Source organism: Microcebus murinus, chromosome 7 (genome assembly GCF_040939455.1).
Source record: "Microcebus murinus isolate Inina chromosome 7, M.murinus_Inina_mat1.0, whole genome shotgun sequence".
Lineage (NCBI taxonomy): Eukaryota > Metazoa > Chordata > Mammalia > Primates > Cheirogaleidae > Microcebus > Microcebus murinus.
Window position 1 is genome coordinate 95502048 of NC_134110.1, and position 14800 is coordinate 95516847.

Below are 14800 nucleotides of genomic sequence, written 5' to 3' on the forward strand. Positions count from 1 at the left end.
AGTTAGGTAATTTGGAGGATTAGATCATCTGGAGATCATTGATGATGTCATTGTGTTTGTTTCATAAAGATGTGGCATGAGCAACTAGATGGCAAAAATTAAGCTAGGAGCAATGGTGAAGCAATGGGAGCAGTGGGTACTGTGTATTTCCTTATTTGGTGATGAAAGGAGGGAACAGAACACAACAGCAAAGACAAGGAAGCCCTTTTTCAAAGTAAGGGAGCTCTTGCAAGTCTGCCGGAAGAAAGGCAGCGGCTTACAGGGCAGTGGGAGATGCTAAGGCAAGAGCCACGTGTCCTCAGCCAAGGAAGAGAGATGGAGGGCTGGTCTCACGGCGAGGTTTGAGATTCTGGGAAGTTGGTATACAGTGGGATAGGTTTGGTGAATAAAAACAGGACAAAGGCAAGAGAAGGGTCAGGATTTTTGAGGACACCAGGGAAGGAATTGTGAGGGAGGAAAAGTTATGGAAGGAGATGATCAGATGAGGAAGGAAGGAGCACAGAGATATATGGGAATGAGCATAAAGGAGAAAAAGAGAGCAAAGGGCTGATGTCTGGGCAAGTGGCTGAGGATGCCAAGGCTGGCGGTAAACTAGAGCAGGTTCTATGGAGGGCAGGCTGGGCTCCCACGTGGTGCCAGAGAACTGAGCAGGTGACAGTCTGTGCTCTGTCCTATTATGGAGATTGTTCTGTGGCCTCTGAAGACTCGTCTTCTTGGGTGATTGGAGAAGGGCATCAGCTGACACCCAGTAATAAATGTGTGTCCACAGTGGCCCGTGGTGGCATAGAGCCCTCCAGCTGCCCGGGGTGGAACTGCAGGTGTTGATAAAGCACTGAGAACACACACACCCCAGAAAGCAGAGGGGGAAACATGGTAGAAAGCAAATCCAGCCAATGAGAAGCAACGGTCATAAAAAAAAAGTACTAAAGTATAAAATCCTTTCTTTGTAACTACTGAGCCCTTCGCTCTACTTATATCCTTTTCTTCCACTCTCCTGCACCTCATGTCAGAGCTCATAATAAGACAAGGTTGTAGTGCTGATTTCTTATACTACCTGATAGACAGACAGACAGACAGACAGACTGACTGACTGACTGACTGACTTGGTAATTTAGTGACTTACTTGGTGCGAAAACTACTAAGTCTAAATGTCATGACCTTCCAACAAAGGAGATTAAGGTTTGGGAAGTATACATTTGAAATCTCCATTCATCTGGATTATGATGTCCTATTTGTATCTCTTTTTAGTAAAAGTGCTGCCAAAGTGAACACATATATTTATGTCTCTTTTTAAATGCAGGTATGGCCTACCCCACTTCCTGTCCCCTAAATTCATTGCTCCTCTTCTTCCATACTAACAGAAATTTTAGCAAGGCACATGGCTCCCAAAAATAAAGACTGTGTATCTCAACCTCCTTCACAGTTAGGTGTCACTAAGTTGGCCCAATAGTATGTGAAAGAATATATTGGCTCTCAGCGTCTGGGGAACTTCCTAAAAAGATAGTCAGTATGTGTCCTCTACCTCTTTTTTCTCCTTCCTCTACTCTGCTGCCTGGAATTCGAGTCTAGCCCCATCTTGGACCACAGAGACAGTGGCACAGCCTCAGGATGGGGAGGCAAAGCTGAAAGAGATTGATCCTTAAGACTTAGACACATAGACACATCCTTGAACTTGTACAGGATTGGGATGAAACTATTTCGTTTATGCTAATATTATTTGAGGATATTTTGTTACTTGAAGCCAAACCAAACCTAATTCTAATTGATGTATGTGTTAAAACTAACTAGCCAGGGGGGGAGAAAAGATTATTTGATATTTAAGAATATCAATAATTTAGAGAAGCGATATTCCTGGCAGCAAGAGCTCCTGGTGCAGAAGCTTAGAACAGAGGGAGCATAGCACTTTTGTTCATGCAGAACCATGCTGGAGCATGACAAAACGGTGCTCTATCGCATGACATTAACAGCAGCCTAAAGTGTTTTGGGATGAGTGTCAGGAAGCGAAGTTTCGAAGAGTGGAACAGAAAATCACCAATGGGCTTGTAGAAAAGGACTGCTACACCTCGCTTTGGGTTGTCGACAATAAGTCAATGTGCAGCGGTAGCTGTGCACACAACCGCAGGACCCCAGCGATATGCAGGAGCTCCTGCAGACAGGATAGGGAGGAGCACGTGGTGAGACACCCGGATGGAGCAGGTACTGGGAGAGAAGCAGAGAGAATGGGGCCCCCATAGGGTTCAAGAGCAGGGTGATAGAATCAGCCATGCAGGAAGGAGGGGAAGCTGTGGTCACCAGCTGCTTGTGGAGGTATTTCAGAAATTGGGCAGTTGCAGGCAATGTCCTCAGTGAACATGGGGGAGTGGGACTCGGAGTGGAACTGACAGCTGCAGGGCAGCAGTGGAAGGCAAGGGCACAGTTTTGCTTGAGGAGAGCCCGGGGAGTGGAGATACCAGACCAGGTCTGAGAGCTGTATTTAAGGGCAAATGAGGGCATTCCCTGGAGACAGCTATGGAAGGGGTCCTGCCTTCCAGGGAAAGACTGAGCCTGGGTCAAACAGCTACACAGAAAAGTCAGGTGCAAACCATTAGGCAAATCACACAAAACAGATCTTCAGCCAGGGTTCCCACTGTGTGCTTCCAGGTTTGTTTCTTTTGCTTAATATATTTTTATTGTAGTAAAATATACATAACATTTACCATTTTAACTTTTTTTTTTCTGAGACAGAGTCTTGCTCTGTCACCCCAGCTAGAGTGCAGTGGCATCATCATAGTTCACAGCCTTGAACTTCTGGGCTCAAGCGATCCTCCCACCTTGGCCTCCCAGAGTGCTAGGATTACAGGTGTGAGCCACCATGCCTAGCCAATTTTAACCATTTTTAAGTGTATAGTCCAGTGACATTAATTATATTCACATTGTTGTGCAACTATCACCACTATCCATTTCCAGAACATTCTCATCATCCCAAACTGAAACCCTATACCCATTAAACACTAACTCCACATTCTCTCCCCTCCCCACCCCATCACCTTTATTCTATTTTCTGTCTCTATGAATTTTGTCTATTCTAAGTACCTTCATATAAGCAGAATCACACAATATTTGTCCCTTTTTGGCTGGCTTATTTCACGTGTGTCCTCAAGGTTCATGGTATAGCATGTGTCAGAATTTCCTTCCTTTTTAAGGCTGAATAATATTCCTTCGTATGTATATATACCATGTTTTGTTTATCCATTCATCCACTGATGGCCATTTGGGTTGTGTCCACATTTGGGGGCTACTAGAATTTTGACCACCTGTGGTAGAGGCTTAATTACAGTGGAAAGATAGGGGAGGGAGGGGAAAGTTAGCAGGGAAAAGGAGAAACCCGGAGCAGAAGAGGGATGTCATCTGCCCTTCCTTGTACAAATGTGGAAACCGCAGTCTGTAGAAAGCGTCAATGGCTCAAAGCCACAGAGAACTCAAGCCTTCTGATGTTTGATCTTTGGACTGCTTTGCCCCCTAACTCCCACGTCTACCACCAAGCTCATCCGAATTCAGCTGAACCGCCATGACTGGCAAGGAATATGTGTAGGGCCAGGGAAGCAGAGCTCAGAAGCCTGAGAGCAGAGGCTGAAACCTCATGGCATGATGCCAGAATGGCACAGAAACAGAGCGGAGAGAGACTGTTACCAGGTGAAACCATCAAAACATCTTTGGGCCCACCTCGCTTGGCTGTTGATCTTTTCTGCTACTCTACCTTTGCTGTTCACAGTCCCTTCTCTTACCTGTCCATCTGGTTCATTTTCTTCATTTTAGCAGAGTAATGACAATTACTGCTGCATAGGCAAAAGATTATTTGTTAGCTTAAAGTGCCAGGTACATCCCTCCTAGGGAGATTTGTATTTTGAGGAGCAACTTTAGAAAGTTCAAAACTTTAGGATCTCAAAGAACGAGACTGTGATGATGGGATGGCAGAGGGCGAGGGTGATGTGTTCCGGCCCCTCCACTGCTCTCTGTAGGGCTTGTTAAAAGGCAGCAAAGACAAGCAGCGGGGGGGACTGCCCACTCAGCTCTCCTTCTCTTGCAAAGACCGGAGGCTTGCTTAAAAATGCGTCAGGGCTTAGTTTTGTTTTGTTTCAGAACTTGATTTTAGCTTCCTTGAGAAAAAAATGCATCTTATATTTATTTTACCATCCTTAGCGTGCACTATAGCACTCTACATGTAGTAAGTTCTCAAATATGTTAGGACGGTTAACTGTTGGCCAGATATTTCAAACTTTGATGAAGATGTCAAGGATAACAGAAGAATTAGTTTCTTTTTCTTTTTTTCCCCCAGCTTTATTGAGGTTTAGAAAAATTACTTTCATTGCTACCTTGCTACTTTATCCCTCAGATTTATCACAGGTCAATAATAGCAAATAAATAGTCAATGAATTATATCTTCCTTTCTTAACCTTTGACAGTGAATATTCAACAATAAACACATGCCTTATTTTTATTATAATAGTTTTCTCCCCACACACAAATATCACCTTGCTCCTGTATAATACTTAGAGCATAGCAAAAGCTAGACTGTACCAGAATCCCCTCTAAACTTACAATGATTTTTAAAAATAGAGTGTGCCAATTGTTGCTAATATCAGCTATTACCCATCAATGAATGCAAGTACATGTGAATCCCCCTTAGAGAATTAGACTAAGGGGGATGAGATAATTTATTTTTCTTAGAAAAATAATTTATTATTATTTTATTTTATTATTTATTTTTATTATAATTTTTCATACTTCTTGTATATATGTGACATATAATATATATTATATTGTTACTATTGTGATTTCCATGAAAACCAAATGTCTCCAAGTCCAAGTAGAATGTGTAGAATAGTATCCATAAGTACTATTTGTCCAGTGTCCTAAGGTTTATGGCATACGTCATCCCCGTTTGATCCTCATGTCAGCACTGTGAGATGGTCAAGATGGCAAATCATTGCCCAGTTTGTAAATGTGGAAACCAAGTCTCTGACATAACTTGCAGAAGGTGTGAAACTGGCTGACTTAGACCTGAATCTTTTAGTTCCACATCCCACCCCATTTCCACTCTCCCTTGCTCTAGTCATCACCATTTGCATATCTCTACTGGACTGGCAGTTTCTTTTCAGTGCCCAGTTAACTTGAAATCTCTGTTATAACCAACAAATGCATCAAATGGCAATCTTAGATCGCATCTTAAATGTGTGTTTCTTTCAAGTAGTCACCTACTCAGGTTTGGCATGCTTAAATAAGGCTGAAATGTATTTACATTGTAGATACACTCTTAAATTAGCTAGTTAAAAAATGTTTTATTACAAATATTTTTTAAAAATCCTTTACCATGCCATTAAGTTTGGAAATAAGATTTTTAAATGGTTTTAAAAAGTGAAAAATGCAGTTAGCTAAAATGTAAATAAAATGTACTCATTGAACTTTTGCCTAATCAGTGTCTAAAATATTTTCTAAACTCAAAATTATTCAAGCTTACATTAAAAAGAAAAGCCATTTCTCCAGCATTTATTTTTCTCTTATCATTTGTTTATAACAGTCATTTGGCAGGTCCTATAAACAGATAAGGTACATACTTGGAGAATATTTTTCTGCAGAAACAGTAAATAATTATAATGCATATTTCTTCTGCTTTAAATATTGTTTTCATTAAATAAATTGGACAATATAAGATCTTATATTAATTATAGCACAAAAGCATGGACACAAATTAATTTATTTATCCTTTTCTAGTTCAACATTATTGCTTTACTTTTATATATTTTTTTTTGCTTATTTTCTTAAACAAACCCTCCCCCTGTCTTTTCTATTTTTATTTTTTACTAATTCTACTCTTTTCCACCAAAGTGTAACAAAGTCAACAGACTAGTTGTACAGTAATGAGAAAACAAACAAGGATCTCCTTCAGGGTAAGGCTGAAGGGAAACAATTTGCAGTAGTTATGATTTATTCCCCTATCCTCCCCTCTAAATATTACATTGCTCAACAAAGAATTCTTGTTTAACTTTATAGAAAAGTGTGTAGCAGGACCATGTTTAGAAATACTACAGATTTTAAGGTACATATGTTAGCATTGCTAGCTGGGAGTGAGCACAAGGAAAATGAGAGTTTCAGTTTGTTATACTGACATCTCATATAAACAAAAATGTTAAGAGTACTAGGATTTTTTTTAAAAAAGATGGTACCAGAGCAATTTCTTATCCTATTTATAATTACTATCTCAAAAATTAATAATAACAAGCAAGGAACTAAAACTCTCATTTAATACCTTTTTCTTCCATGCCTTTCTTCAATCATCATTGGAACATTAATTTCAGCTCAGTTTCAAAGTTTCAGAGTATAAGCTTAAAATGAACATTTCTGTCCATTTTGCATTGAACAGCTAGCTACTGTTTCAGAATTTCATTTCACAAACCACACACACTATTTCTGCTGAGAGATTTGTAGCTGATTATGACAAAAACATATAATGTTAACATTTATTATATCATGTTTTTAAAAAACACGTTATTCTTATAGAGGAGAAAGTAAACACTGAAAAATGCAGCAATATAAAATGAATCAATTAGCAAACACCTACTCATGTTCGGTTTTCTGCACCCACCACTGTGTGTTCTAAAAGGGTTATTGGGCTCTGAGCAGTATGGCCAGCCAGGACCATCCCAGGAACTGCAAACAATGCCCTGGGTCCAAATGGCTGGCGTGGGACGTGCTCCCAGCAGGACGGCAGGCGACCGCAGTGTAGGGATAGGGGTGCACTGTGGAGGCGGAGGTGCTAAGGGCGCCCCTAGCCCTCACTTTGGGGAGGGAGGTGCAGCAAGGGGAGGAAGCCACCTCACAGGGCACGGAGGAGACAGGGAAGTGCTGCAGCGGCTCAGAGGACTCCGCACGTACAGAGAACTGAAAGCAGTTCAGGTTGGCTGGAAGCGGGGAAGTGTGGGAGGAGTGGCCCAAGGTAAGAGATCCAGCCCAAGACGAAAGCGGAAACTGGATTTGGAGGTTCTTATAAAGTGAATTTAAGGAGATAGGACTTTATCCTGAGAGCAACGGGGAGCCCATAAAAAATATCAAACGGGAGTAACGCGACCGGATTAACAACAAAATAAAGCATCTAGCTGGCTGCACTGGGGAGGGGCAAAGGCTGAGCCAGAGAGCAGGTCAGGCGGGGTCCAGGTGGGAGACGCCGGTGCCCTGCCCTGGGGCAGTCAGCGCGTGGCAGGAGCGACAAGCAGATGACAAGTAGCAGGGACGTAAAACGGATCCTGCGGCTTAATGATTTGGGGTTGGGGGCTGACGACCAGGTTGTAGTGATGCCGTGGCTAAGATGAAAAAGGTGCAGAGCTCTGTTTAGAACGCGCAGACTTTGAGGTTTCCGTGGCACCCAAGTTAAAGTATGCCTGGACTTCAAGACAGGGGCGATCTGGAAGCAAGACGACGCTCTGGGAGTGGACGAGACCATCCCGAGCGCGCACAGAGAAAGCGGCCCAGCGAGCTCCCCGGGGTCCCCACCCGTACGGCCGGACAGTGCTTATACTCCTCTTTTCTCCAAATATACACGGGAGTGTCACATGCTGTGACCTAGGCAGGGGATTTCATTGCTCCGATTTTGCAGGTAGGGGAAGTAAGATTTTTGGGTAGGAGCTTGTTCACGACCACTCGGCAGTGACTGTCCCAGCCAATACACCCCCATGCCACCCTACCAGTTAACTCAATGCATCCGATTGTTGAAACATACATTCTTTCTCACATTTCCGGCAGAGTGGATTACAGATATGAATTTTGCTTTTAAACGCCTTTTGTTCCTCTTTCTCCCAACCCTCATGATAAAATACTAAGTGACCAACTTTCATCACCAGGTATTAAGAACATGTAGCCATTTTTAAAGCTGAGCAGAGGAAAAATGTTAGAATGTATCTCCACAAGTACACAACTTCTCTAAATTCTCCGTCCTGCATAAATAAGCCTCGGGCGCTCCGGCTGCACGCTCACCAGCCCCGCACAGCCACCCCCGGCTTTCCTTTCTCCTGGACGCGCCAGCACCCCGCCCCGCCCTCCTCCGGCCGCGCCACCTGCTCCCGGCCCTCCCCTCCCCCAGCCCACCCGCCCGCGCCGGTTCTCACGCGCGGCCCGCGCCCTCCCGCCGCTCCGGCCCCTTCCACTTCCGCAGAGCTTGGGAGTCCGAGCTCCCGGCCCCGCGCCCAGCCTCCCGGCCCCTCCGGCGCTCGCGCTTCTCCCCAGCGCTCGCCGTCGCCGCGCCCCCCACGAAGTTCTCCCTCCCGCGCCGCCCCCCGCGAGGACTTCGGGGCGGTGCCAGGCCGCCCGGCGCTGATTGGCTGCCTCCGCGGCGCCCCGCCCCCCGGGCACGCGCAGGAGGTGGGGCGGGCCCGAGGCGGGCGCGCGCGTCGCGGCCCCGCGGCTGAGCGTTCGTGACCCGCGTGCTGGTCCCAGCGTCCCGGCCCCGGAGTCCGCGAGGTGGGGCGGGCGGCGGCAGCGGCGGCGGCGGCGGCGACGGGGGCAGAGAAGCCCCCCCAGGCCTGGGGTTCATGTGGCCTGAAGGCCCCCTCTTGTCCCGCGGCCCTCCTCAGCCGCGGCGGGCCGGGCGTCCTGCGGGGACGAGGAGCTGCCCGAGAGGCCGTCGCCGTCGCCCGCCCGGTAGCCCGGATGTCGCTGCCCCCTGTGGCTGGGCCGCAGACGCTCCTGTCCGCCCCGGAGGAGGCTCATCTTAAAGGGACAGCGCCGAGTTCGAGCCAGAGGGCGGCGCGTCCTGCCCTCCGTGCTCGGCCCCTGCCCGAGGGGACGCCGCGGCGCCCGCCGCCCGGAGCCCCTCCCGGGCCGGGCGCGGTGGGAGCGCCGCGCGCTCCGCCGGGACGGCCGCAGATGGCCGCCGGGACCAGCTTCTCCTCAGGCCACGGCTCGGCCGGCGGCGCCGCGCGGGGCCGGGAGGCGCCGGCCTGTGATTGGCGGAGGCCGCAGTGAATGCGGGACATTGTCTGGCCGCGGCCTCGGTCCGGCCGGCCGCCCGCCCTCCGCGTGGAAGGCTGCCCGCGGCCCGCGTCCTTCCAGCGGAGGGAACGCCTGGTGCGAAAACGTTACTCTTGGGAGATCACGGATTCTGAGAACGGCCCGCAAAGGTGCCGTTTCTAAACACAGAATCGCCCTCAACAGGGAAATGAAATGATACGGTTTCCTTTAAACTGAGAGGAAAAATACTGAGGTAATTGAAAAGGACCAACTGTCATAAAAGCGGCAGAGTGAGAGCCCTCAAGACTCCTTTCATTGGGGTCCGTGACGGTCCTTCTGAGTGTCCTCTGTAAGATTTAAAGTAAAAATAACCATGCGTCTCCCCCTTAGTTTCCGTGTGTGTGAAGAAGGCGCTAGACTGGTTAGCTCTCCAGGCTCGCCCCGTCGCCAGGCGCTGTTTCTCTCCGATTCTAGACTTCCAGTCTCCAGGCAGCGTGTGTGTTGGGTCATACCTCAAGGCCTTGGAACAGATGAGACCTTTTCAGCCGCCTCGAGGAGGTTATGATTCTGCTCAGATTACCTTTGAAAATATGCGGGGGTTATTTAAGTGGGGTCGTAATGTCTTAGAGAGTAATTTTGAAGGGAAGGGAAATTAGGCCGGGCGTGGCGGCGCGCGCCTGTGGTCTTCAGCTGCGCAGGAGGCTGGGGAGGGAGGATCACTTGAGCCCGGGGCCTCCAGCCAGGACGTCATAGGGAGGCCGCGTCTCTAGGTGGGCTGGGGGGGAGGAAGAAGAGGGGAGAAAGTAGAACACTGTAGAAATGTGGAGATCAATCAGTTATTAGCCAATGTGAAGAGGAGGATTTTCTTACCCTAAAAATGTTTTCTAGGTAATGGACCATTACGAGAAAGCATAACCGTCCTCCCCATTTTGTTGCCAACATCAAAAGAGCAGAAAGATGTTTGTAAAACGGAAGACACACCTGAAATAAGAGGCACGTGGAAAATGTTTGGAAAGTTTTGAAGAAAATTAACTTGGTATTTGCTTTTCAAGAAACTAGATAGGAAAAAATTATTGTAAAGTTAAAAGCAGAGAGTGTTGAAATAGTTTTTTTTTTTTTTAGCGTAAGTTTCATGCCTTTTCGAAATTAAAATCAGTGATTTATTTACTCGAATAATCAGATTAATTCTCAATTGAGAAATAAAGATTTGGAAATGACAAACAAAGGAAGGAAGGAGAGTGTCCAGAAAAGAAGATAAATTTAATGACATGTTTCATTGCAAGAGACATGACCTCATTTCTTATTAGAAGGATTCCCACTAAACCAGATTTGATGTTAAATGAATTTATCTTACATACTTTCCTCAAAGTTATACTGATGTGGTATGTCTTCCCCCATCCTCTACCCACCCACCGTCCCTCCCTCCCTCCCTCCATGGAAAAGGGAGGAGATGCAAGGGAAATTGTAAAACATTGTTGCAGCTTCTTCAAATGGCAGTTGTTCTGGGGTTTTTACACTCACCAATCACGGTTTATTTTAAGAATTAAAAAGCAGAAATCTTCAGTGTAAAGATTCTGCTTTGCCCAGAAGTGAAACAGAAATAATTGTTCCAGCGACAAAAATTGAGTTTTATTTAAACTTCTAGCATTCAAATAGCTGATTTTTATTATTAAACTAATTTTACTTAAACGTTATTGAGTAAATGATTATAATTTAGAGATTAAGCTGAGTGGAACAATAAATTTGTTTATAATAAACACAGCATCATATAAGATGATATAGACTAACAGGTATAAAATGCCATAAAAAAACAAGTTTGATGCTTTTCCGGCAAGTCTTTTCCTTAGGATTTTTGCTTCAGTATTCAATATTTAACTATAAATTAATCTATACAGAGTGATAATATTTATGGAACACTTGGTATATGTGCCAGACACTTCTAAGTATCTTATTTAATCTTCACAAAAATTCTAGGGGCATGCACAATTATTATCCCCATTTTAAAGGTGTAGAAATTGAAGCTCTAGATGTTCAGTAACTTGCCCAGTGCTTGACCGTGGGTACAGAGCTGGGATTCTAGGCTAAAACTCTATCTGACTGTTCTAAGTCATATGGCTGCATGTTTTCTTTCACTCACTCACTAAATAGATTTATTTCTATAGATATGAGGATTTATTTTTCACTTCAGAGATTATTAATCTATTTTTGATCAGACTTTTTGAATACTTTACTCATTTAAACATTTTTGCATTAGCCCTTTCATTCATTTATATTTCAGGTGACCATGTGAATATAAGATTGCCATCTGTATTTATTTTGCTACAGAAAGTGAAGCATCCCTATAATTTTTAACAGAAATGTCCCTTCATATTTGAATCTTGTCTTCTTCTTTTTTTTTTTTTTTAGACAGAGTCTCACTTTGTTGCCCAGGCTAGAGTGAGTGCCATGGCATCAGGCTAGCTCACAGCAACCTCAAACTCCTGGGCTCAAGCCATCCTCCTGCCTCAGCCTCCCGAGTAGCTGGGACTACAGGCATGTGCCACCATGCCCGGCTAATTTTTTATATATATATATTAGTTGGCCAATTAATTTGTTTCTATTTATAGTAGAGACGGGGTCTCGCTCTTGCTGAGGCTGGTTTTGAACTCCTGACCTCGAGCAATCCGCCCGCCTCGGCCTCCCAGAGTGCTAGGATTACAGGCGTGAGCCACCTCGCCCGGCCTTTCTGTCTTCTTTTAAACAGAACTTTGGCATGGACAATGGTGCATGGGTAAGTATCCGTTTCTTCCTTCAGAGGCATTGCTCCATAGAACCCTGTACCTATTGGCAGTGTTTGTGGCATCTGATGCATCAGTCCCAGAAGGTTGTTGGCATACTCAGTCATTCACTTGTGGCTGAATGCCTAGGAGTCACCCAGTCCTTCAGAAGATGGAGAAGGGAGGAGGAACCAAGAGTGCAAGACAGGACCTTTGGGGGTTCATTTGCATAAGCGGAGACAAAGGACTGCTTTTAAGACTTGCTTTTGCATCTCCTCTCCAGTCTGCACCTTTGGCTGACAGGTGGCACCTCCTCAATGACAAGGCTAATGGGTTGCTGCCCTTCTGATTTACCTTGGTCTCTAGAGTTTGCAGCCTTTATGGTGCTCTGCCAAAAACAGGAGAAAAAGAGGGTAGTCAGTGTCAAATCAATCCCAGTTGTTGCTTATTCTTAGTGCCTATATAAGGTGGGTTAAGAAGTTAGAAAGAAAATTATTCTGAAAGGGATTATTTGCAACACATTAATCCGTGTGATTTCTGATGCTTATTATCACTGAAAATTGAATTGGCTGAGTCTGTTTAACTTTTGTGATTAAGGATCAGTGTGAGGATTTGATGTTCTAGGGGCTGAGAGGGACAAAAGGATTGTAGCCACCCATCGTCCTGCTCCCACCTCCCATCCATACTCAGCATTTAATGCTCTTTATCTTTGGCCAACAAATAGTTCTCCAACTCCCTGAAACTCTAGCAGGGAAGCCCACCGAGCAGCATGGAGGATGTGACCGCAGCTGGCAAGCCCAACCCACTGAGTCACTCTGCCGCCAGTGGGTGACCTGCAGAGAGACACATGTGCAGGTCCAACTAAAGAGAAATACCTGGCCTCATATTAGCTAATGGTTGTGATTTTGATTTTTTTAAACTACGTTCCATAATTAAGCTTTCACCATCTGATACTTTTCAAATGAAAATATTAAAATATCTTACAAATGTGCAAAAATATTTTAAATCTGATAACAAGTACCAGGTTTTACTTAGATTTGTCCTAGTATTCTTAGTGCTCAGCGGGTGGCCGCTCTCCCTTGGGCCTGGCACACAAGCGGATTCTGGCGAGGCCCCTTTCTCTATGACCCCTCCAGCCAGGGCGGGTGATGGCTTCCCGCTGTTGCCCGTCCCTGGTGGCCTCACCTTGTTGGTTCCTTTAACTCTGCCACACTTCACCCTCAGGTGTCCTTACCAACACAGGCTTCATCAAAGGCTGCCTACACTTAAAGGTCTTTTCAAAAATCCCAAATGAAAGTGCCTTTCATTTCTTCCTTGGACCATGCCTGAATCAGACACCGTCCAGCCCTCGCTCTACCTCCAGTCTAGTCTGTGACTTTCCCTTCTGCATCCTTGTTCTCTGGTACATCACACCACCTCCCTAACCTGCCCCCACTCTGAACCTTGCATGGCTGTGCTTTCTGTCAAGAATATTCTGTGAAGACTTCTTTGAGCTCCTTCCACGCAGGCTGCCATTATTATTGCATTTCCCACACTGTGTTGTAATTGCTGCCTTGTCTTTCCCAAACTGGAAGTTCCTTAAGGTCAAAGATGATGTCTCACTCACTCATACTCTCTGGAGCTTAGCACAGGGTCTCAGGCATGGTAGAACATCATAAAGTAATAGACGAGTAATAACTGAAAATAAGTTTTATCTCTTCTATTGATTCTTTTTCTAGACCAACTTTCTAGTTTTTAAAAATTGAAATTTATTTCAATATTGTCAGCATGTATTATAGATAAAATTATATTCTTTAATCAGTATGTACATGATAGCATGCTTTTATGACACTGTTTACAGCAGATATGCTCCTGAAAGTTTAATAAATTAATACTTACAATTTAAGTATTTTTAAATTTAATGTAATTTGCTTTATTAGTGGTGAAGCTTTCTTTTGTATGTAGCAAATAATTCTCATAAGTTATATTACTTTTTCCTCTATCAGACTTGCTTTAAGAAAAGTAATTCTATTAATATGTTACACTCTACTGATGTCCCCAACCCCCCTAGGCCTCGGTCCTGGACTGTTAGGGACCAGGCTGCAGAGCTCTGTCACACCTCCTCCCCACCCCCTCCGACCCCACCCATGAAACTGGTCACTGGTGCCAAAAGTTTGGGGACTGCAGCTCTACTACATTGGAAGTAGATTTAACTCAGAAGCATCAGTTACTGTCTTTTGCCTGTAAATAGAAAAATAGGGACCACAATGTAACAGTCATGTTTTTCTTCGTGGTGATTCCACCGTCTGAGTGTTTTCCACAGTGGGACAAAAGGGGAAGGACAAACTTCTCCGTCGCTCCCTCTGTTTCTGCAGCTCTCGCAGGGACATTTTCTGTAATTGGTTTTCCACATTTGCCAAGAGTCTGTTTCCTCTTAGCATTCAGCATGTTTAACAGAAGTCTTGTAATAGTTCCAAAAATAATAAAACTGGTCCCAAGAATAAAAATGATACACACACAACACATTGTTTTTGTTTTTTTTTTTGTCATGGCTTTTATTAAGTTCTTTTTAATATTTTTTAGTGTCAAATCATGTGAAGAAAATAAAAAGGTTTTCTTCACAGTAATAAAACCCAGTAAAGAAATGCAGTCCATGACTTGTGCAGGGGGAGCTGCACACTCGCAGGCGGTCACAGGACCCCGGTGAAGCCACGCCCAGGACAGTGTGGCCGTCTCCCTGTCTGGCACTTCTCTGCAGGGGTGTAAGTGGATGGCCATGGCAACGTGTAACACTGTGTCCCGCAAGGAAGGGCTTATGGTTCTGCTGTATGGCTAAGGCCACTCTTAATCTGCTGAAATCCACTCCACATATTGTCAAATATTAACATAAAAAAGCAACTTTAGCTTATATTTTATCCTACCCCATCATTGCTCCTAAGGTGATTAAAGTGTCCCAACAATAAATTTCTCTGCTTTAATAATTAGATGTTTGACAAGTGAAAAGAAATCAGACTTTCTTTAACATTATTATTTAATTTAAATATTATTATAATTAAAGCGTCTTTATGCGTTCAGAGCATCTGGAT

General features: G+C 44.7%; 1 long non-coding RNA gene and 1 other non-coding gene across 2 annotated transcripts; one reads left to right on the forward strand and one right to left on the reverse strand.

Moving 5' to 3' along the window:
• The first annotated feature begins 8533 nt into the window (after positions 1-8533).
• On the forward strand, positions 8534-10155 carry LOC105856783 (uncharacterized). The gene is made up of 2 exons (XR_012920225.1): positions 8534-9537; positions 9868-10155. It is a non-coding gene; the product is annotated as an uncharacterized LOC105856783 (long non-coding RNA).
• Positions 10156-12923: 2768 nt separating this feature from the next.
• Positions 12924-12998, reverse strand: LOC142872212 (small nucleolar RNA SNORD74). Its single transcript, XR_012920428.1, has one exon. It is a non-coding gene; the product is annotated as a small nucleolar RNA SNORD74 (small nucleolar RNA).
• Positions 12999-14800: the final 1802 nt, after the last annotated feature.